This window comes from Scatophagus argus, chromosome 13, assembly GCF_020382885.2.
Source record: "Scatophagus argus isolate fScaArg1 chromosome 13, fScaArg1.pri, whole genome shotgun sequence".
Classification (NCBI taxonomy): domain Eukaryota; kingdom Metazoa; phylum Chordata; class Actinopteri; family Scatophagidae; genus Scatophagus; species Scatophagus argus.
In genome coordinates this window covers 20,076,147-20,101,875 of record NC_058505.1, presented here as the reverse complement: position 1 = coordinate 20,101,875, position 25,729 = coordinate 20,076,147, and the positions used below count along the sequence as shown (strand labels likewise).

The window sequence follows — 25,729 nt, the reverse complement described above, 5'->3', positions numbered from 1 at the left end:
AGTCATTTCCTGTTTTTCTGTGTGTGTGACTGGGGCCTGGCCAAGAGAAGTCAAGAAGACAGAAGTTTTTGCCTGTAACTAAAGTGGGGTCTGCAACTTCGACAATGCGAATTTGATTTGCTTCTCAGTTATCGTTCTACAACCTTTAAAGCTCTGGTAGGATTTGTAGTCATGTGATATATCTGCTGACATTGGGACTTCTAATCTTGGAAGTCCTCTTGTGATATTTGATTCCAGTCACATCAACAATGGATGTCAGTCAGCCTCTCTTTGCTGAAAGTGTGTGCGTAATCCTCCACACACCACAGGATAGTTCATGGCCCTGCACATGGCGGTAAACATCAAACATGCTTGATATTCTCATAGCAGTTGATGAATTGATTGCCATAGTTAGGACTGAATCTGGACTGAATGTTAGAAAAGTTAGGACCAACTTATCATCTGCTTGCTGACTGCTGTTATTGCGGCCTCTTTCATTCTTGCTAAGTCTATTTGTTTCCGTGCTGCTCCCGTCCTCTCCTTTCCCGCTTTGTCCATGTTAAGTCCAAACTGTATTTCTATTTTAAATAAGCACATGGATATTTGTCTTGGTGTCACGAAATGATTAAAGATGAATTTCACAGTGTCAAAGCAGGCAAGGTTTTTACCTGCTTTTCTAACCTTTGTTCGTATTGCTTCTTTATAATTACTTTATTTTCTAACTGCAACACCTTTTGAGAGCAGAAGAACATGACCGGTCAAGCTAATTTCAGGCACATTTATATAACAACACTTCTGCATCTCTTTATTATATGTTAGCCTTGATAATTGAGCCCATTTGTCACACACACAGTGCTTACACATTGCTGCTCTGTCGCTGATTTTATTCCTGTCGGGAGAAAGAGGAAAAGTCGAACTTGGAAATGCTGAAATGTCTAATGGTTCACATTAGATGCAAATTGCTCTAATTTAGCCTGAGTCCATTTATAGCTTAGAGGAAGATAGAAGCATTTCTCTGTGTAAGAGGGAAGCTGAGGTTTTGATTTTAGAGGTAACATTACATCTGCGTTACACTGTATGTGCAGTGTTTTTGTGGATTAAACTGTTCTCACTGTTTGGGGGACATGAAAGGGTATGTCCAGGGAGGGGACATTTGCCACAAGTTTCCTCCTCTTTCCTTCACTTGTATGCCATGGTAAGAAATGGCAGAAATTTGGAAAGAAAGATGTTAACGATTGGTTTAGGGTGTTGGTTAACATTTGCTATTTGTGCCAGCACAAGTACAGTCAAATGTGAGGGAAAATGTCTTCAATTTTGGTCAGAAGCCAAATCATGAGACGAACTGAAAATCTGATCCAGACCAGATTAAAAAGTCAGAGGAATGCCAGAGTCAGTAGGATTCATCACTTCAGATTCATGCATGTCAGGCAGAACAACTAATCATTTATTTAGCAGAAATGTTTAATGTTTTATGTCAATTTGAACACGCTGAACCCAGTGGATTTTGCAAAGTCGCAAAAAATAAAATGTAAGGTGACATCAAGGTAAATTATTTGTCCCTGTGAAAGACAGGATTGGACAACAAGATGATCTCATATATGTTCTTCTGATTACACTATCAGATGGAGATCTGACTGGGTGAAGAAACAGGCCACTTTTTTGTACAGCCTGTTCAAGGCAGAAATGCTGAGCCATTATTTCGCCTTGCCTCTCTGTATTAAAAGGGCATTGTTGTTCAACCTTTAGGCTGGCAGAGGAGGCAGTAAAGTAATGAGTTGAACTGGCATCTGTGTAAAAAGGGTGAAATGATAGGATGGGACACATAATGTTACACACATGTCCTCAGACTGACTATGCCAGTGACTCCCAGAAAGACATTTAGTTAGGTTAGGTTTGGATACAAAAAGCATTTAGGTTTAGGAAAAAGATTATGCTTTGGGTTAGAATAAGAGTGTTAGTTACATAAAATTATTAAGTGTGTGCTATGTACATGATGTAAGTTAGTTATGTTATGTAACACAAACAGCATTCCTCTCGATGAGCCTTCCACACACCCCAACCTCCTCCCTCTGCAGACTTTATTCCTCTTATACCATGTCACCTGACGTTTGCTGCATCATAATCACTAATGGCCAGTGGAGGTCACCACCTTAAAATAAATGTAAATAAACTCTATTATATATAAATATATATATAAACTCAGACATGCTGTGGTTTTATCCATCAATCCTCTTTGCTTCAAGAACACATGTATCCTATTTAAAATCCCTCACTGGGGCAGAATGGTGTAATAAAGCAAAGCCGGTGTAATGACCAGTCTTTGCTCCAGCAGTATTAAGGGATCTCTGTGCAAAAATGGTTATTACAATTATATAGTTCAGAGCAACAGACTCAAGTTAACATTAGTAAGGTAATTTTTTGTCAGTCCTGTCCTTGTCAAAGACAGACTCTGACGGTAAGGTCTTGAATTAATTCTAATACACTATATGCATGGCTAATTTAAGGACAGATCAGCAAAAAGATGAAAAGGCAGCAAAAAGTTCATGATATTGAACAAAAAGGACACAGAGAAAGGTGAGCAAACACACAGTAAGAACAACCAAAAAGATATGAATGCTATTTATATATGCTCAAAAATGATCATGATCATGATGAGGAATATGCCATAATTAAAAGATGTCTCCAAACCACCAGCCTTACCATCATTACATCCTCTGGCAACAGTGGGTCACATCTGGCCTCCTGGTGCTCCATAATGAATTGCTGTGTGCACATTGTTAGTGGTCTGTGCTACTGCTACCTCATTTAGCAGTACTGCTCTGGATTCATTCACTTGCATTAAGGAAAATGGAGACTCACTAATATAGTAATCTTCCACTCTGCCTGTCTCTTTAGCTTGGGCAGTATGTACCAGGCTTACGGGGACCCACTGCTATTTATTTGAATCAATAACACATGTATTGGCTTTTCTTCTGGGGTTGCACTTTGTGGATCAATAAAGCAATACTTCTATGTGGCGCTCTGAATTAATTACACACAGACTAGCATGTGTGGCACACCTAATTCCTGCAATAAAGATCTCTAAGGCTGGAAATGTTTCTTTAGGGAAGTCATTTATTTCTGTGGACCATAAAAGTTGCTTAATACTGCCTGTCAAGACTGCTGCAGTTTTTGCAGTGTTTGTATGTGTGGAAAGTGCACGCTCTTTGCTCTTTGCTCTTTGGTCTCTGGTCTCTTAGTGCAGCAGAAAGTTTTGAAAAATACCTTTTCCTCTCAGCACCTTTGAAACTACTGTGGCTGCTCATGGAGCCTTATCAGAAATCAGTAAGAAGCTGTTTTTTCTGCTTTGCAGACAAGAGGAAAGAAGAAATTGATCAGCTAAATTCCCAGGCTTCAGATTTAAGGGGGTTTAAGAAGAGTTTTCTGTCATAGCTGCTTACCCAAACATTATAACTTCTCCCCAGGCTCTTTTGAATTGCCAAAGCCATTTGATGAGTCATTTTCTCCAAGTAATACAGTTGTAAAAAGGCTGTGTGCATGGCCTTTCATTCCACACTAGTCACACTGAGCTGATTTGAACTGATCAAGGGATGAGATGAGAAAATAGATTGTGCCACAATGAGCTCAGTGATGACCCGACAAAAAATGGCTGTGTGTGAGGATGGTAGACAAGACTAAGTAAAATAAGGCCAGTTTCATGGACAACAAATCAAAAATTTTCCAGCTTTGTTACTGAGCTGCTACACAAATGGTCAATTTGGGGGATTTAAGCAATTGGTTTCATGCAAAATATTTTGATATTCTTATTCTAAGCTTTTCCTGTTATATTTTTTCTAAGGCTTTCTTGCATGCTTGCTCGCTCTGAGTCAGGTTAAATAAACCCTTTTAACTTCACAAACTTATTGAGTTGTTCCTTTTCACTTGAAGAAGTAGGTCTGCATTTTTAAAATTTGATCAGTAGTGTAATAAACAGACAAAAATACTGGGCTGCTTGCTCTGCTTCAATATGGAAGACTGCAAAAATAGTAAAAGGAATTTCACAGCAGAAAGCTTGACATCCTGCTGTCAGAAATCAACACTGTCCAACAAAGGCAGAAAGCAGTTGCTACAAAAACAGTAAAATGGTCTCAATCAGGCTGGCCAGCAAACTGTTTAACCTCTTTTAACTGTTAATATTTTCAGCCCTGCCAAAATAGATAGAACCTACAATATTTCAAAAATGCAGATACTGCATACTGGTTTGTCTTGCTAAATAAACTAACCATATCTCTGGTTTATTGTACTAATGATGTTTATACTACAACCAGCTACTAATACTTCAGCTATAGATTAAGCTAGTGACCTTATAGGGTTTTTATTCTCCATCCTCCCATTTAGCTACTGCCTATTTTTTTGATAAAAGCTAGGAGCAAAGGTAAAGTAAATTTAGCTAAGGCTAGCTTTTACTTGATACCTCTCATACCTGTCTGCTTTAGCAGCAACAGAGAGAACAATACTATAGAGTACTTGCGGTTTGGGTATTACTTCTGTTTTTTAATGACTGTGAATTTGACCTGCTGTTTTGGGAGATTTGGCAGACCATCTACACATGACGTGTGCAACAGTTCAAAAATTATGTTCATGCATACATGAGAATTCTGTTAAGGACAGATAAAGCTCTTGTGCATGTCAGTTAAGAATGATTCTGTTAGTATATTAGTATTTCTTGAATTTTGAGCTCTGTATTTGAACCAAGCCAAAAGCATGGTGGCTCCCTCAAAACAGACATCAAAACTCTAAAAGGACATCAAAACTCTCTTTCACCCTGTTCCTATCAAAAGGGAAGTTTTTTTCCCATGACATCACAGTAACAATGAAGCACACCCTTTTACTTCACTGAACAAACAGACAAACTGGAGAAGAAAGACACTGAAATTTGTCCATCTTTATTTGACAATGAAAACCTTCTTCTCCTCTCAGAGCCTTTTGTGAATGCATAAGCTGTATCACTTTTAGCCAGTAAATTACGTTCTTCTTTTGGGAACCAAGACAAGCACAAAGACATCCTTTTTTTGAAAGGCTAGAGGAACATCTTTACATAACCACTCAAAGTGCCTTGAAGTGCTCCAAAACATTTCTCTTTAACTTTTGGAAGTTCACAACAGCAATACTTTCAAGATTTTCCATTTTTCTCAGCCTCTCAATTTTCTTTTCTTTTTCTGAAGTGGACATCCCGTCCTACTGAGTCACTTGACCTGGGAATGAATGCTGATTGTTCTCTTTCCCACTGAACAGGAAAGCCAGATGTTAGTAGGTTTCTTTGTCCAGTGTGAAAGGGGTAAAAGTGGAGAGACAGAAATAAGAAAAAATGACCTTTGGATTTATGAAAAAAATAAACCAACATTTTTACAACCACATATTTATGAATTTTTCAAATTAATTTTAAGATTAGTTTCATCATCTGCTCCAGGGAAATTAAACTTGCTCAGCCCATGCTTGACCTCACAAGAGTTCCAAGTAAATAGCAATATGACCAGAGACGGATGTGGAAGCTGGCGCCTGAAGAGCAGCTTTCAGTTTAGTTCTTCATATCTTATATAGTTATTATTCAGTGTCATTGTCAGTGTCAAGGATTTCATGACAGCAAAAGGCAGCACTGTTGTATTAATAGGATCACACTTTAATGTTCTCTTTTCTGCATTTCGGTTCCATGCTTGTGAAGCCTCTCAAATTGATAGCATTTTTCAGTGGCGCAGCAGCAGCATTTAATCTACAAAACAAATGCTTCCTACATTATATAGACATAAACATTTTTGGACATGCCTCTTTGTTTTTGGTATAGCACTGTTTTTCAGGTGTTGAGTTGGGCCTAAACTTCCAGTAAAGGGAAATCTTAATGCTTCAGCATGCCAAGACATTTTGGACAATGCTATGCCTCCAGCCCTGCAGCAACAGAAAGCGCCCCGGTGTGAGGTGTGAGGTGAAGTGAGGTCCACAAAGATATGGCCAGATGAGTGTAGGGCAGAAGAACCCAACTGGTCTGCACAGAGCCCTGACCTCAACCCCATAGATCACCCCCGGGAAAAACTGGAACTGAGATCGTGAGCCAGGCCCAAACTCCAACATCAGTGCCTGACTCCACAAATGCTCATTTCTGAAAGTCAAACTAATTTTTGTTCTGTAATGTCCTTTCAGCATCATCCTGCACTTTGTGTTTCTTTTTTTAGAGCTACACAAAGGAACTTTGGTGGCAAAGCAAGTAGGAACTGAAGATCAAAGCCTTTACATGTAAGCATTTGTACATCATTATATGTATTTTTTAATTATTCTATTGACACAAGTTTTTGTTCTTGGAAAACATTTTTGGAGAAGAATAATTCTTCAAAAAGGAAAATGCTTTAAGAGGGACTGGATTATTTATTTGATATCATACTAATATGTGCATTATTTACACGATGATAAATGTTTCAGTTTTTAAATACCACAGATATTATCAATACTGGTATATCTGTGAATGTTTTACCTTCTAACGTTTTTATTTCTAGTTAATACACCTGTATGATCAGTTTAGTAAATTCTTAGATTATTAGCTATCATCTTTTGTGCTGTGAGGTACATTTTCCTAGTCTTTGTGTTGTTTGTATTGTAGTTGATGACAGTGTCATGTTTTGTGCTTCATTCTTGTAAAGATATCTCTTGAAAAAGAAGTTAAGCCTCTCTGAGACTTTTACATGGTTAAATAAACAAAAGACAAGAAACAAAAAGACAAGAAAAGAATGAGTTCCTGCAGTTTTGATGTTACATAAAGCATATTACATTGAGAACTTATTGTGGATTCATACAAACACAAATACATTTTAGATGTTTCTAGGGCAACTGCAGTGTTAAATAATTATGAGCAGGTGGATTGGGTGCTGAACCTTGGAACCCAGCGGGTGCTGCACAGCACTGCATATCAACTCCTGTTCCTCAGGGTATGACAGGAGAAGGAAGCCAATAAAGAGAGGACACCGGCAAAGAGGAAAGGTCAGTCATTTAATAAATATGAAATCACCTTTGTGAACTTTGTGATGAAAACAGCATGCCGTGTATGATGCTTATACATGATATAAAGATGCAAAATAGCATGTTTGACAAACCTGCGATTATTAAACCTTTGATTATTTAAATTACTGGCAGTAGGACTTTTAGGTGAAAACCTTGAGCGTATTCAGCCACTGTCGCTTCCCTCAGTGTAGGAAGGACTCTGTGATGCTTGAGACACAGTGCCCCTGGCAACGCTGCCATGCCAACTCCAATCATGTGTCCTGCATCGCTAAAAACAGCTGAGTCGCCCTGGAGGATTAAGCCAGCAGCTAACAAGAAACAAACACCTTTGTGTTCTTGATGCTCATAGAGAAAGAGAGAGAAACAGTCACGGTGACAGAGAGGAAGGAGATGAATGAGATAAAGGCAGGGGAATATAGCAAACAGTAATGGAGAGCTTTATTTACTGACTGCTGCCTCTGAAAAGCAGCAGGACGCAGATACATCCACCCCACTGTAGCTGTACTTGTTAGCTACATTGTACTGTATTTCGGCAAAGACAAAAATGTCTGCTGTGCTGTGTGTGAGAGATGATTGTGTGTAAAAAAGAAAAAAAGAAGAAGGTACATCTCCACAGGGTCTCTTTAAAAGTGAGAGAAGAGGTTCTGGGAGCACAGAAAAGAGGCAGTTCTCTGAGATGGAACAAGTCCCGAGGATACTGACTGGAACTGAACTAAAATAATTAATCTGTGATATTTTGTTTGAAACTGCAGTATTTAATATTTCACATCGACAAAGGATGAAGTGAAATGTGTCAGACTTACAGAAAATGATCACCCAACTCTTGTAGCTCAATGTTTTGGTTTAATGGCCTCCAACCCTGTTCTCATTAGTCTTGTTTCATGAGGCAGAAGGCAGCTGTGATAAACCCACCGTACACTACATACCCAAACAGCAGGCAAACAAAGCTAGACAACAGCTAATGATCATTGTCGAACATCTGTTAGTTAGAGATGGAGATGCTTTACTCTGGAGTTGGTGGAGGACAAACCAGAGCTAAAAAGAGAGTGAATATTGGACCTCAATTTGTCAGGTGGCCAGTGTTGTTCTTCAGCCACTACTGCTGAACAGACAAACAAGGAATAATAATATCACAGCTGCAGCCACTGACATGATTAACAGGTGATCTTTGGGATCTTTCAGAAAACTGGTTCAAAGACAATGTCAATTCAAGCCTTGGTGTTTGCAATGGCTGTTAAATGCACTACTGCAATGAAAAACCATTTTACCAATGGATCATAGATAAATTAAGAGAGTTGGACAGAGAGCTATATGACTTAGTTTTGTTATCAATTTGTCCAAGTGGCTGCTCAAACTGCTTCCTAAACCACCATTATCAAAGGGACTGAACTAACACCTCAAACTGAAATCAAGGTTAATAATCAGGCTTTGGATTTATGAGTTTTTTCAGATTTCATAAATGGAAAACTTTCTCTGCCTGTTTGTGACATCATCCCAAAGTCAAGTAAAGTCGAGGCCATTGTACATGTGCAGTCGGCAGCGTAATGTGTAACCGAACCAGGGAGCTAGAAAAACTTTGGCTTATACATTCAAGTACCTGAGCAGTATTTTGCAGTCCAATTTTCTATAACATATTTCATGCTATAGGTCACCACTATAAAAAACTCTCCTGTAAACATGTTAACAGGACATCATGAACTACAGCCAGGGTCAATTATTACTCCTGGCAGATGAAGCCAAGCAGAAAGACATAAATGCTCTCATGACAAATGGGCAGCATCCTCATCTCGGGTATCCAATTCTTTAAATACAGTGTCGAGCAGAAACGATTAGAGCTTTTGTCTAAGACAAAAAATGTATATATCTCCAATATTATTAAAGGAATCTAATAACAATGCATATTAATTAAAACTTTTAAAATACTTGACTCTACAAAAATCTTGAACCTTAGCACCCACTTCCCCTTGCATGACTGTTTAGATTGGTACTAATTTCTGTGGTGTATACATTTCTAACAGAAAGACAGGCTGTGTTAAAAGGTAGAAAACTGCACAAATTCAAAGGTTTGTTGACTGAGCATTAATGGCTGCAGTGATTACTGAAATGGCCTTTGATGAAAGCCGTCACTCCTCAGCTCTACTCTACAATACAGACACCCTGACTGCTTTCCTCTATGGTTAGACATGGATGTTAAGAAAGAGGAACCTCCTCGCTCCTTCTTCTGTGAATCAGGCACCATTTAGTAAAGCCCCAGTGGGTACAAGCTTGAAATTAATTTCTTAAATTTCAAAAATGTGTCAAAAATGTATGAGAGGATAATGGAAGCAGCAGCTTTACCATAGCAGTCAGTTGCTTCACTCTCACCTTTTCTCTTTGTATTTCTCTTTTTCTCATCATCTCTCTATTCTGTCTGGTTCCAGCCACCTCTCTCATTCCCTCTGGCCCTCTGAATCTATATCCATGGGTATTCTCAGAATCTTCATTTAGCTTTGCACAGCAATGAAGGAGCAACATCATTTTCAGATTTCTATTCAGCCTCCTGGCTCCATCTGCCTGCCTCTCTATTGTGATAAAAAAAAAGAGAAAATAGTAAGGGGAAAAGCTATGGTGAGGACGTTTAATATGCCACCTACATGCTTAAATGGGCTGAACTTGGGTGTAAGACTTCATGCAGCTTAATGTAATGACTACGTCTTAACCTTTCAACCTCGAAGATAGAAATATGTTTTTAGTTATGGTAACAGGAAGTATTAGAGGTTAAAACTGCGCTTTCAAATCAAATGCAAGGAGCCAGCTTGTGTTATATGTTGAGGTATTAAGCCTGAAGGCACTGAGTGAATCTGCAAGGGGTTAAACGGGTTATCCATTTTAGTATCGCTAAAAGGCAAAGGCGATCTCTTCTGTCATGGTAGTCATTATCTGATATAATGTTTCTTGACAGATAAGATGAGCTAAACTGAGCACATATAGCTGGGGTTGTAGTGGTATTTGTGCAAGTGCATGAAGGTTTTATGTGTTTTTCTAACCCAGGGTCAGGCTGCTACACCATGCAACTCACAAACCAGAGATCTCAGTTAGTGTTCCTGCTAAGTACAGTCAACCTTGGTTTCTTTGAATCATCACTACATCTGTTCCCGAACATTAACCAAGTATTACATGGTGCTTTTGAGCTTAAAGGGACAGTTCACCTCAAAATCCAAAATACACATTTCAGCTCATGGATGAGAGCCTAGCTAACATTACAGCTCAGCTTAACAGTACACCATTAATGAATTCATCCCACCCTGTCATGAGCACAAGACTCTCGTCCAAGAGTAGATGCACATTTCCTTCTGCGTGGTGATGCATTGTATTTCGGTAGACAGAAAATAGCTACCACATGAAATTGTTCAGAAGAAGGTTCCATCTAGTTCCATTATTATTCTACAGCTGACATCTCCAAAACTAAAGAATTCACACCAAAACAATCTAGGTGGATGGATGCACTACAGGTAAGAGGAACAATATAAACATATGGTTTGAGGTCAAACCGTCCCTTTAACAGGTTCGATTTTATTTTTAGGAATCTGTAGAGAGTTTGCTCATTTGATTCATTTGGGCTGTTGTGAAAGCTGTCAATCAAACTGTGGTTGGGAGCAAAACAAGGCCCAAACCACCTGAAAAGGAGGGTAAGGTTCCAAGCAGGCTCTGGTGTGGTTAGTTTGTGTGGTGAAGGACAAGCAGACCAACCAGTGATAGGGTTTTGGCAGAAATTCTGAACTACTTTTGTCAGTTTCAACCGCAAAACATAAAAAATGTCCAGTAAAGTTGAGCGTGACCTGCTGTCAGTCACAGGGATTAGATTATCTCACATGGATCCTGATGGTGCTGGATGTCAGATGTCAGAAAACTGTCTACTCAATGAGTTACTTTATGTTGACTCTTCTTGGTTCATTTGTAAAAAGTAAGTGTGAACACGAACCAGTCAGCTGAAATAAACTCATGTGAAAGTGATTTTAATATCTATAGAAAGAGATTATGTTCTATTCACAGCAGTTAAAGCCAATGGACAAATATCTGTCCATCTGGCTGCAGGTGCTGACCTGGGATGAACTGGTTCTGGGGGAATACCAGTTAAGCAGAAAACCGATTTACAATCCCAGCATCTGAGTCCCTTTATCTTTTTTTTTTTTTTTTTTTAACAGGTACAACAAATAAAATGAACAGGAACGGCATAGAGGTATGGATTAGGACCACCTAATTTCTGGACTCACTCCTGTGTCTCAACTAATTTTTTTTTTTATCCTTTCATACAGCTGTTGCTACATCTCACTGACAGACAATCAGATCTTAACTGCTCACAGATTTTGATGCATCTGGAAGTTGCTGATTATTCATGCTGTTACATGAGATACTGTGTGTAAAATGTAAAAGTAAAATCAAAAAGCGATAAAATATTCATTCATCTGCTTTAAAGGAGATCAGTTCAGATCAGTGTTTCTGGTAATTCCTATTTTTTTTTCTTTTACCTGAAAGATCTGTGGAAGTCCAGCATATTTAAATCTTTCTGGTCACAGTGTCCAGTAAAAATAGTTCACTCAAAATTATCACAGGAGTCGAAAATATTCAGCTTGAGCAATGATGTCATGCATGTCACAGGGCTTCGCGGAGTGTTGTATGGGAACGACTCAGCGCAGGGACAAAGCTACTGCTTAGCTGCTGAGAGCTGTTGAGATCTGGAGGAGAGCACCAGGGGCAGAAGTTGGAGCTTCTGGAGGAATAAACAACAGGATTTTGCCCTGATCCGTAGCTGTTTACCAGTGAGAGAAGAGCTCAGAGTTAACTTTTTGAAACTTTTGGGATTAAAAAGTGGGTTTATCTTCACTGTTGCTTCGCAGCCTGCCTGCAGCAGCGAGCCGTGGACAAGGTGTAATATGAAGTAATTAGTCTCTCTTCATCCTTGTTGATTGGAGGTATTTATGAGTGTACAGTGAAGAGAAGTGTTAAAGAAGAGACTGAAGGGAAATAACCAGAGTTTCTGGTGAGTGATGAGTTCAGTCAGAGGCAACACACACATCCTCAGTGTCTTCTGTTGCTCACAGGTATTCAGGCTGTTTGGATTGAATAAACACAAATGATCCCGCAGTCAAACACAAGGCAAGCAATTTGCTTTTCTTTCTGTGTGACCGCAGACACCATCTGAATAAAGGGTGGAGTCATTCTGGATATTTCACTTCAGTTGATTGTTGAGTCTCACTTCCTCAAATACCAACACTGTGTAGCATCAGTGAAGTCCGTGAATAGTTTTTAAACACAGATCTCATTTGACTTCTCTGATGTCCAGAACAGCAAAATCTTATAGAACACATGAGCCGGCACCAATTTCTTTTAACAGTAAGTCTGTTTCAAATATGGACCCTAAATAACATCACAATTCTGTCAAGTTTGTGAACTGCCTGCTTATGCTTAAATGAGCCTTTAATTAAATGTAAAAATAATAATTAAAAACAACAACTGGGGTATGTGTTGATGACGAGCCTTAGAATTAAATGTTGACTATGTCTGCTATGGAAACATAAGAAGGAAATTACCTTTTTTTTCCCACTGTTTACCTTGTCGTTTCCAAATCATGATGTTTGTCTTTTTATCTTTAAAAAGATAAGCAATTCTAAGGAGAAATCCTTGTAATAAACAATGTTTCAGTACTGCTGTCTGCATCACACAAATCCAAACATTATTCTCAAAACCATCCCAGTCTCAGTCATTAAGGTCAGTATATATTGAAAAGCCACCAAAACCCATATGTAAAAATTCATCATGTTTATTGCTAAGCCAGGAAAAGACTGGAATGCACACAACAAAAAATGCAGCAGTCCAAACTTCTACAGCTCACAGACCATCTTGGAGTCCTGTATCCAGCTCCTGCAACACACCCCTGCCTGGGTCCTATCATGAACCAGCTGTCCTTTTCACACTGCTGTATCTATATACTTACCAATTACACTTCCATGCTACTTAAGCTGAAAAGGGAAACATGTTTTGAACAATACATTGAATAATCTAGATGGCCCTTAGCAAAGTAGTAGAATTATTACATTGGATAGTCATTTCCACAGGAGATGGGCATCAGCAGTATAACCTGGTTCATCAGGGAGCGTTTTTAGCCCAGGACTGCTGACAAAGCTTCCGCCAGAAATAGCTCATGACTTGCAATTTAGACGAGAAGAGAGCAGAGATCATTTCAGAGTAACTTGATGCGACTCTCTTGCTCCGATTTCAGAGAGACACGGACCTGTGCAGCCTGATGAGACATTCTGTGTGGTTTTAGGTTGCACAAATAAATCTTACTTGACTTGAATTCTGATACTATCAGTTTACTTGTTATTTTTGCTCCTGTTCCTTCACTGACATTTTTATTTTGCTTTTGTGTGATGCTTCAGGTGGGTGTTCCTACTTTTGACAGGTCATACGCACGGTATATTAGCTTGAACACATCACCTTCACAAAGTCAGAAAATATATTAAAATCCACACAGACACTTCATCTTTTTTCGTTTCAACACACACTCATTTCCATGCTGTAATAAAGAGAGTGTGCATATCCTTCTATCCATTGTCCATACATATATATATTATATATATTATATATATATATATATATAATATATAAACAAAAGTGTTCATGGCAGTATCAGTCAATTGTCCAGGCTGAGTGTCGTATTAAATTCTCCATAACAGTTTGCATCATGGCCTCTGTTAATTTGTCATGGTGTTTAGTGTTAAGCCAAGTGTCTCACCACTGTCATATCTTATTAATAGTGTCTTACAGTGTTGGGAGACAGCATTTTAAATGTGCAGTATGTTCTTTATTAGTTCTAATCCAGCCTGGTCTCTCTAATATTGTCACGTGTGATGTTTGTCCTCAACAATGTTTATTTATTTGTTCACATATTTACAACATGGAGATTAGTTTCATTTTGTTTTTTTTATCTGTCTGAAGGGAAATTATTTTCATACAAAACTCAATCAGCAGGGGGAGATTTCTGTTGGTTCACGTGCAGTTGTTGTAGTGTACAAGCTCCAGCAGGAAGGTGTAGCTGAATTGGATATCAGGGTGAAATAAACACACAAAAGAGATCCGAGGAGTGTTTGCTGAGTCTGTCACATGTACCCAGGGTGGTGCTCAGAACTGCAGGGTTAATAGCCCCCCTGTTATCCATCCATCCTGCATTATACAGCAACAGCTGCTGCTGTAATATTAACCACACGTCCGCTGTGACAGTTAACTCTCAGAGATGTGGATTTCTTTTGCCTCGTAATTCTGACACTGAGCTTGCTTGTTTGGAGTTATGTGTCAGACTGGACAACTTCATTGCAATTGTAAAAAATACAGATATATTGTTGTTAGGTGTTTGAATTTAGATTGTAAGTGGGACCAACAACAGTATAAATTTATTCTCAGATAAATAATTCATAATTCTGTGTTACACTTAAAATATCCCATCTGTCAAGTAGAAGTAAAGAATAGATAATGACTGTCTAAATTCAAGGTATATAGGCATTCTTTTAGTATAACTAGTTTTATATACAAACTTAGGCATAAGTTGCTCCTGTTGTTAGAGACTGTAGTAAATGACAGATGCTAATTTTATCAGCTAACTAACTGCTTTTTTAAAACATTTCTTAAAACTTTCATTGGCTTAAAGGGCAACTAAACTGGAAACAAAGTTCAGTTAAAAAATACAGCATAGGAAGCATGAAACCAACATTCCATCAGAGCACCAACTGAATGTATCGATTATCGTTGTGCTTTGTTACTGTCATGCTTCAACATGACAGTATATGGTGGTGGGGGAAAGAGTATTGGCTGTAGCTCTGTAAGGTAAGACATATTGATCATGGCAGAGAAAAATATTTGGGGCTTTGGCTCATCCATAGTGTGCTTGCTGTGCACTGCAGTGCAGTATGTTAAATGCTTAGCATTCCACAGCTTGAGAAGATGAGGAAACAGAAGAAAGGCTGTAAAAACATCAATACAGTAATAACCTACTCAATACTGAGATATAGCCTTTGTTTATGCAACCAATAGAAATAGAGCAGCTTACAATGACTCTTTAAGAAGAATTTTTCCCATTATTATCTGAATAGTCTGATCAACATCCCATCTTTTCAACACTGTCTCTAACAAAATATGCTTATATGTTAATAATTATGTCTGTGAAAGTTTGGCACCAGATCATGGTGCTGAATATAAGCTGAAAAGCTTATGAATCTCGTCTTGCACTTTTACAATGATGTTTTCATTAAGTCAGCATAATCTTTCTCAAGAGTAGCCCAGAATCCAGTGTCAAAGTCAAGACCACCTCCCTCTTTTCTTACAGCACACACTTCCTTCACTCAAAGCTGTGGACACGATTCAGGCAGGCAGCAATAAACACTCCTTCTATCTCCATCTGTCCTCCAATAAACGCTCAGAATGCTCATAATCCTTATACAGTATCTCAGTGGTGTGCAGTATAATTTCTGCTCTGACTTTTGCCAAGAACAATAAATTGGCTTTGACATAGCCAGGGTTGGTATTACTTGAATAAATGATAATACATCTGGATTTAGGCAGCTATAGGTTGTAGGAAGACATCAAAGTATTCCTCTTCACTCATCTTGGCTTAACATGATTTCAGACAGTGTTTCCTTGCCACAAGTAATGCAGTGATATGCAGAATACACAGAGGCGCAGATTTCAATAAGTGTGAGTGTGTATAGGTGCATTATAAAATCCCTTTCCTTATCTTAAATGCAGTTCTGAAAGGTGCTTTTTACATTTAGCCTCCAGGTGTTATCTCTCTGTCTCATCTTAAAGGCAGATCTATACACAGATTTATTCACACACGCTCTTGTTCTCTCTCTCTCTCTCTCTCTCTCTCTCTCTCTCTCTCTCTCTCTCTCACACACACACACACACACACACACACACACACACAGACACATGAATATCTCAAGTTAGAATAGTGTACATATACACATATACCTGACAGGAAGGGCGTACATAAACCATGACATCTCTGAATAGTTGGACTCTCTGAGTGCACCATGGGAAGCATGATAGATGGCAGCAGTCACAATGCATGATGGGAAATGTGATGGATGGCTGCAGTGACACCGGCCACGCCTTTTTAGGTTTTTGCCTTTGCCCAAGAATGGCACAAAAAGCACGATGATGAATGATTATTACTTCATGAAACTTCATGAGGCTCCACAGTGAAAATGTTACAGGGGTTAAAAAAAAAGAACGATTTCAGTCATTCTATAGTTTGTATAACAACTATTAATATGATTCTGATTACAAAGCATACTGCATCCTCTCTGGTCAACTGACTGGAAAAAATCTATCCCTGTGTTCATTATTAGTAGATATGAGCAGATATTTTCTGTTTTCAAGAACTGCATATTTACCACTGTTTGCAGTGTCTGACGTGAAGGAAAAAACTGAAGGACTGTTTTGTACTTCCAATCATAATGCTCTAGTAAAAAAGAATTTCTTTCAACATTTTGAATGCACTTGTTCTCAAATATCAACTCTGGCATGAACAGAATTTCTAGGACAAACTTTAATAGTCAAAAATACTAAATATTAAATGGGTTGGTGACATAACAATCAAAAAAAATGTATATACATTACAACTATAAGATTTTGTGTGTTATAAAACATGTAATAAATCTGTATCTGGAGGGTCCAAAGTTGCCAGTGTGTTCCTCTTCTAACCTTAACCCTATGTGCATATTGGAGATATTTTTTTTTTCCTGCATGCACTTGAAAACCTGGCCAAAAGCCACATCACATGTACACCTAAGACAGCTCCTTTCTTTCAAAGTGTGGTATGTACAAAATGTCCAATTACGATTTCCAAGCTCGTACCAGGACGGGCTATCTTGCCTGCACAAAAGTGTGTGTGACAGTCTTAATCTGTTTAAGTTGGAGCACACAACATATGGGGTTTCTGCCCACAAAATAGAAATGTGCATCTTGAACACAGTCAAATTATTCATGGCCGCCTTTCTTTCCCTCCAGAAACAGATTCTCATCCATTCTGTCCGGCCTTCTGTAAACAGACCATCTTGCACAATACACATGACACAGAGTTTGCTTTTGGCCAAAACTGACAGATACTAAACAAAAATAACTGCAGGGAAACAATGAGCAAAACAATAAGTTCTTCCATGTTTGACACTTTCTGTTCACACTCCTGCTATCTCCATCTGTTCGGCCTGAGATGATGCCCTGAACACACTCCCTCATTTACATTGCCTCACATATATACCCTACCAAAAACAAACCTTGAAAGGAAATGTCACATACACCCCAGCATGTGCAGCCACACACATGCTTATACATCTCTACCACCATCCTGCTTCCCCCTACCATCTAATTCATTCATGGGGGCTTGTTAGGTTGCAGGGCCAATATAAGCTGGTTCCATCAGTGTGTGGGTAAATTGCTCTTAGTTGCTGGATTACAACTCCTTAATGGGGCGAAATTGAAGAAATGATGGTCAGTGTAATTACAGAGAACTGAAGAATAGCTTCCAAGGCACTGATGTGTACATGCAGCGCACGCAGGGCAGGGGTGACTGAAGGGTAGCTGAGTGTGTGTGTTTACATGTGTTTGCCATTATTTATTCAAGGAACCTATACAGTACTTTGCTCTTTTATCCTACATGCCTTTATCGCAGTCACCCAGAGCCACATACCCCCACTTGGGAGCTGACACTTCTTTACCGAGCCTCTGCTAGAGAAAACTGGGTATTGAGACTATATGTTCAAACGGCAAGTTGTGAAGTCAAACTGGTTTAAAGATACAGCAAAGATAGTTCCAATGTTTTTTTTAGGCCTTCATTCCTATTGGAACTGCTGACTGTATACTTGCAAAGTAAATTTAGCAAAGGCTAAGTGACTTTTTACCAACACATTGACTTCTATCAGCTTTTAAGTTAATATGAACTTAGCGAACAGTTGCTTATGCTTCGCTATGTTTATCAGTTAGTCGCTAACTGTGTCTGTCTGCTGTTTGTTGCTGAGAAGGTAATGCACAATGGGACTTCAGAGCTTAAGGGCAGTAAGAGTAAACCAAAGCGTGTGATTAATGTTTTTACTTTTTATTCTTTCTTCAAGCTTTAAACTTTTCTTGTTATTTCTTCCTGAACTGTATGCCTTTGTGTGAAACCACCATGAAAAATTAGTGACCATATGAAAAAATTAGCATTAGCCTGTGCGCAATAAATGGCTTAAAGTAATACTAACAAAAAGTAAATTAGAGGACCATAGAGTGCAAGATAAGCTAAATTTAGAAATTGGTAAACTAAACAATAATATAAATATCTGACATGAATCTATGTCTGACTCTGATTTGATAAGACAGTAGTACAGAATATCTAGATTGTGTATGTTTTGGCATTTTTCTGCCCCCTAGTGGTCTTTTTTTGAAATGCAGCTTTAAAAACAAAAACTTTTAAAGTGTACACACTCATGAAGATGTAAATTCATTCCATCATTTAACAATCAAAACGCAGCTAATCAAGATATATTATTTGCACATATGTGTTGGTTGGAATCCAGCATTTACCTGGCGTTCAGAGAAAGAAAAAAACAAAAAACAAAGCTGACGTGTGTGTGTGTGTGTGTGTGTGGGTATCTATTTTAACCCAGGCATTACATCATTCCCTACAGACCAGCTACCTTGCTTTTATTTTCCAGGAAGTTTTTAAGCCATCCTGCTGCGAGTCATCAATGAAAAGCAGAGGATGAAGGCAGCCTGGTAGCACAATGATCAGAGTATATTAAGGATATGCGAGCTCAGTATCATTCATCATATCTGACACATTTTTTATCTCATTCTTTTTTCTGTTTTACACTGTGCTCACCTATTAAATTACCCTTATTGATAATATATCGGTGAATAAACTCATGTCACCACAAACAGCTTCCAGCTGTGAATCAGAAATTGTCCCATAGTCAAATCACCATGGTTATTGTCTCCCAGGAGCCTGAGCATTATTCATATATGCTACATGTCTGCTAAGGAGATTAAAAAGAAACTGGTTCGATTCATTGATCCACTGACTACATAACAACAAAACTCTACATAACAACAAAATCCCATTCTTTATTGTTATTTTATTCATTTATTTATTTGCTGATGTTAAAGGTTTGTTTACTTGAGTAGTGCAGGGGAAGGATTTTTTTTATTTTCAATCAAGATAAGCTGAGGAAAAACAAAAATCCATATGCCAAATTTATGTTGTTAAAATATTGTGGATTGGACCTTTAAAGTTGTCATTTTCAGATTTGAGCTGGCAGCTCCATTGCAGTCACTTCACAGCAGAAGCCTTTATAATTTATAACATTTATTACTAATGTAGGTGATAGACAAAAGATAAGGTGGATTTTCTTTCAAAGATAAACTACAAGCACTTCATGTGATGTGTTGGCTTTGAATTTCCATTATTCTGTAGTATTCTGTAGGAGCTGGAGGAAAGCACCACACGGGTTCCAGTATTGCTTTAGACACTCTAAAACAGTTTACTCAGCAACATTAATAATTAACTTATGAAGCCAACAACATGAAATGTAAAAATTTGAAGTCTACTTGTGCCCTGCATAGTTAGTTCCACTATTTTCCATACTATGATATATACATACATACATATTTCCTGCTTCTTTTATAGGTCAATTTTTGTATGAAGTACATACATGCAAAACAGCAGTTTGGTAGGTTTTGTTCGAGCTGTTCTGTTTCGAATATCTTATTTTGTTATTGCTATTACTAGAGAGTCACCAGAAAAAGAAATCCTAACAAAAAAATAAATAAAAAATTGAGGCCGCTATTTTTTCAGTCAATGTTGAAAAGAGTTTTTATTTCAGATATTCAGCAAGAGAACAGAATGCATCAAGAAAACAGTGAACAGAGTACAATATAAGTTTTGTACTTTTTTAAAAAAAAAGTTGCTGCAAATTTCTCAAGAAGAGACAAGTCGACAAAACCATCCTGCCTAACCTGGGAGTGTTTTCTCTTGCGGGTTGATGAAAAGACCCTGATAGAACGAGCCAATCCCCTTTTTTCAATCCAAATTTCAAAATGAATCTACATTTGCTCAGTGTTTCTTTGTGAGGTTACAAAAGACATCATTTATTAGTCTAACATGCAGCCCGGCTGATTCAGGACTGAGCACAAGACCGAGCACACCTCCTTTATCTTTCCCTGCTTAAAGCCCTGAAATTGCAATCAGAGATACACAGAACACAGACACATCCACAGTGGTAGAAGCTGAAACACAAACCATTGTACAGTAATTTATATTTCATACCCTGTTCATTAATTTACCACTTTGAATCTCATCACCCTGATGTTACACGCTTTATATATGACTGTTCTGTGAGTGAGTGAGTGTGTGTGTGTGTGTGTGTATGAAAGTCCATAAGAAACAACAGGGCCAGCTCATGTGCATTATCCTCCTTTGATAGAAAGGCAAAACATGAACCCATTAAGGCCTTGGAGCTTATCTATTAGCTGGGAACAATCTCAGTGACCTTTCTGTCTTTGCTAATTTCACACAATGGCCTGACCTTTAAGCGAAGTCTGTTGCAGACATGCGGCTAGTTAAGGATCTTTGCCGCAACAATGCCGCTTTATCCTGCCTGCAGACGACAAAGAGGGCGGTAATTATCTCCCCTATTATTACTGAGCCTCTTGGTTTTCTTATTCCCTTCTTGTGGAAAGTTGGTATTAAAATGATTAATTCTCCATTTATTGTGATTCAAAAGTCATGCCCGTTTGTAAATAATCTGTATTGAGCTCCTTGCTGATGAATTATCATGCTTGAAACTCAATTTCATCTTCGGTGCAGCGTTGCATTTCTGATCAGTATTAAACAATTATATGCATAGGCAGGATTTTGTGGAGGGTTTGCTCTTCGACAGTCAAATGTAAAAGTGTTTATTCTGCAGTGGTTGGAAAAAAGCAGACTATTCACGGAAATAAAAGTACCAACATCCATCCATCCATTTTCTATACCGCTTATCCGTCATGGTCGCGGGGGAGCTGGAGCCTATCCCAGCTGACTACGGGCGAGAGGCGGGGTTCACCCTGGACTGGTCGCCAGTCAATCGCAGGGCCAACACACAAAGACAAACAACCACACACTCTCACACTCACACCTAGGGGCAAGTTAGAGTAGCCAATTAACCTAATGTGCATGTTTTTGGTATTGTGGGAGGAAGCCGGAGTACCCGGAGAAAACCCACGCAGGCACAGGGAGAACATGCAAACTCCACATAGAGAACACGGCCACCAACACTACAACTAGCAGACGCTTGGCTTAGCTTGCAAAATCCATCATCTGTACCGACAATACATACCTGGTGACACTTGTCACCAAGTTGAACTTGTCACTTTAGCACTTTTTTGTACAGAACAGAATATATGAGATATTATGTTACTATGGACAGCAGTAGAACCAGGCTAGCTAGTTCACTATATCTACGCTTACTACAACTGTAGCTTTGTATTAACGATACAAACAAGAGAGCGTATTGATATCCTTAACTGTATTTTATATGGGTATAATATACTTTTTTTAAAGAATGGATATACCAATCCGTAAAGTAACTGTTAAAAAGTACACGTCTCTCTGAAATCTACCAGAGCCACTGATGTGCAGCACTGTTGTTGTTTTTATTTCTTTAGTAGGCTTTGGGACGAGTTTTGTGAGCTGTTGTCTGCCAAATGATGAAAGTTATTTTCTTTCAATTTGTGGAATTAAAGAGAGTTTGTTCAAGCATGTCTGTGTGCTGCATTTGTCTTCTTCACTTTTCACAAACATGGTCATTTGATTTCCCTCAGCGGCTTCTTTAGAGGAACAGAATAGAGGCTTAAGGATGAGCATAAACTGAGCCCCTTTTCCTCCATGGCTTCATTTAATTGACTAATCTGCTCTGCCCTGCCCATAAGCGCAGTAAGCCAGTTGTCGACTCAAAGAGGCCCCTCACTTCAGATAAATGAGAGAAGAAAAAAAAAAACCATCCGAGACTGGAGCCGGATTTTGCCCTAAACAGAGAGAGGAAAGAGACTTGTGAATTCTATTAAGATGTATGAGAAGACAGTTTCCAAAGCCATTTAATCGTGCTTCCGTTCTGCTTAATCCTAACCCGGCAGATGTGTGCCTGTAGGTGAAGCAGGACAGGGAACTGATGAGTCATGGTAACCAGGCAGGAGAGAAAACTGGGAAAACAAAAAAAAAAAACAGGAGAAAAAGAAACAGAGCCACATAACCTCCTCCTGCTAATGAAAAACTATAACTCAGGTAACAGCAGAATGGCTCAGTTTGCACGTAAGGGCGCTGCTCTCTTCTCACCGCTTGTCTGTGTGAAATGCGTGCACAGGCACAGAGGTCGCATGATTGGGTGTGGATGGTCGGCCCTAAATTTAGACACTGAACCCTTCTGTCACCTCTCTCTCACACACACTCTGTCTTTCTCTTTCTCACTGTCTCTTTCTTCCCCCCCCCCCCAAACAGCCTTATTTGTCTCCTCCGCCTTCGCTCGCTATCATCGGCAACATAAAACATGCATAAATCCTTTTAGGAGAGGCAACAGCTGAAGCCATAAATCTGCATGATGGGCACAGGGAGAAGTCAGTGCAGAAGAAACCACTTGTGACATGCGTTTAACATTATGACTTTGTGCAAGTGGGAAATATTTCAAACAACTCCAGTCAACACCTTTTTGTCATGACACCTTTACCACACTACCCCCCCTTTGTGATACTTTATGCTGTCTACATTGATACCCAGGAAACTGTATTTTACTGACTGACTCAAATTGCCTCAAAATGCTAACTGTGTAGCAGGTCCTTAATCCCGCAGGGATGAGATATTAGCCCGTACAAACATTACACCACATTCATCCTGATCGCAACACACCTAATATCACTCCTGTGTATGCAAAAACAACTGGGATACATTTTTTAATGGCACGAGTGTGATGATTGGCACACAGCGCTATGACATGGGTGTTCAGAGCACCTCACAGTTTTGTTTATATCAATGTCAAGTGTTACAGATCTCAAACTGCAGGCCCCAGATTTATCACATGAGCATCTCTACTGCCCTCATATGACTCAAAGCTGCGCTGAAGCATGCATTATTATAAATGCATCACGAAGTACTTCACTTTAAAGAAAAGAAACACTGATAATGTACAATACTGCCTGGACTGTTACAGCACACTGCTACTACAGCTGATTGTTGAGGTGTTAATCGTTGTAAACTTAATTTTCAATGTGCAGAAGAAATGTAAAACAGCAATGTTCACATATGAAAGCAAAAAGAACCTGTGAATGTTTCACACGAGTGCTTGATAACTGAATCAAATCAAACATCAGCTGTAACATTCGTTGCAGGTTTACTTTCATCCAGTCAACTCATCACTGACAGTAAAAGGTGGTGTGATAAAAACAATGCCTTTTAACCATACATCAAAACAAAAATAAATACCTTTTGTCATTAAAATTTGGGTGTGGTGGAGTGATTAATGTGAAAAATGCCCCCCCCCCTCCATTAGCCAGATGATGTGCCCTTGAGCAAGGCACTTAATCCCCCAATATGCTCCCCGGGTGCTTGATGCTGCCCACTGCTCCTGTGTGTGTTTCACTGCATGTAATTTGCCAGGTGTTGCATGTGTGTGTTCAACTAAGGATGGGTCAAATGCAGAAGACGAATTCAGTGTGTGTATGTAAAAATATATATACTGTCAATAAAGCTGATTCTTCTTCTTCTTCTTCTTCTTAAAAAGAACTGACTGTCAGGCCATATGAAAACCACATTAAATTACAACTGTGCTCCATGTAAACAGGCTACACACCATGTTTTGTCCTCCTTTAACGGGATAATTTCTCATGTCAGACTACAACAAAGAGGCTCACTGAGTGCTTGCTCCATGGACTAGAAGTGATTGCTGTAACCGTGGCTCACTTGTGCTCAGTCAGTCTACGGTTAAATACTGTGAAGCAGACAGAAAGGAGCAGCGTGGGTGTGTCACTGTCATTGTCAATAAGCTTTCATATTACTAATACATAATAACCAGCTGTCTGCTTTATAAATAAGTAAGCATGAGGCTGGGTGGGTTAAAAAATATGCTAAAGATGAATTGAAAGTAGGCTGAATTAAAGTGTACTTATGAAAATCTTATCAGCACAACACAAAATCGGTCTTGAATGTTTTAAACTTCAGTGATGTGGTTGTGGTTTGTGATTGAGTAAAATAATCACATATCATAACAACCTACAGCTTGACTCTCTTGTTTTCAAGGGGAAGCACACTGCCATGTCAAGACATGCAACTATCACATCTGCCACTGCAGCCCATTCTCACTCCCAGCACATTAGATACAGCAGCCTGGTCAGTAGCTCTGCGCTTCAAAGTGTCATGCCTGGGTTTTTGTTATGCTTTGTCTTTTGATTTCTGTCCATGTGCCATGTTCCATGTTTGTCTTGTGCTTCCATGTATTATGTTCAAGGTTTTTTGTCATGTCCTGTTTTATTTTGAAAGTGTCTCTTCCCCTGTGTGCCTTGTTTTCATGTAGCTTTGCTTTGGTTTTCCTGATTGCTTTCTCCCTCCTGATGTGTGTCACCTGTGTCTCGTTGTGATGTCTATTTAGTCCTCGTCTTCCCAGTCATCTGTCTGTGGAGATTCCCAGTCAACCAGGTCATCTTGCGTAGAAGAGCATAAGTTGGGGCAACTGAACTTCAGTTTAAAGGAAAGATGTTTCTGTATCTGTGACTGCTCATTCCCTCCTTCAGCCCCTGCAGTCACATACTGGCTCAGGAGGGTCTACCATGTAGCCAGTAGGTTTAATACATGGGACTCCCAACCAGTTAATCTGAACTGGAGAAGCCTTTTGGATGAGAAGTGAAGCATCTTTGCTTTAAACTGAAGTCCAGAATTGTGTGTGATGTTCAGCTTGTGGGGATCTGACACCAAGTGGCCAAAAATGCAGAACAAAAAGTTCAGTTCTACATGCCTACAGCTTTAGTAGTACAATAGTAGTACACCATATCCATAACTTTACATTCACTTTGAAGGCTGAAACATAAATATTATCCTCAGGAACCCAAGAAAAATACACAAAGGATTGTCTAAAAAACCCAGGCAAAAGTATTTGTGACATTTACATGGAAACCTGACTGCTCCAATTCAACAAAGGGGAGCATTTATGTAACAATGCAATGAATTCATAATGTAGGGAACTGTGTGACCTGCTAGAATTAAGATGAGACTTAAAAACAAAAGTGCGGTCCTTTCTGAGAGAGCAGGAAGCACAGGAAGTTGAAGAGAATCAAGGAGAAAGATGAAGATTTCTGTCCTTCAGATAAATTTGGTTTGATGTTTGTGTTTTATCTGACCATGGAGTTGTGCATATTTGTCAGTGTGGTGCTTGGTCATGTCTAGCATCGTATGTGAGCACTGAGAAAGTGGTAGTAATTATCTGATATCACAGTTTGCAGGTAGCTACAGATGCAGCTTTACCTTTGATATTTTGTCTCTTCTTCAAATTGATATATAATCCAGATATTCATACAAAACTTTCTGCCACGCCATGAGGCAAAATTCTAAATTCTAAGGTGCCAGTGAGGTCTTAAAGGTCAAATCAGTCTTGAATAACAATTTAGACTCTAGTCTGATGCCTTGAAGGTA

The 25,729-nt window shown here is 38.9% G+C and overlaps 1 protein-coding gene across 1 annotated transcript in view; it reads right to left on the bottom strand.

Annotated features, from left to right (window-relative positions):
* The window catches only part of brinp2 (bone morphogenetic protein/retinoic acid inducible neural-specific 2), a 187,233-nt gene that overhangs the window by 129,121 nt on the left and 32,383 nt on the right, over positions 1-25,729 (bottom strand). The window lies entirely within an intron of this gene.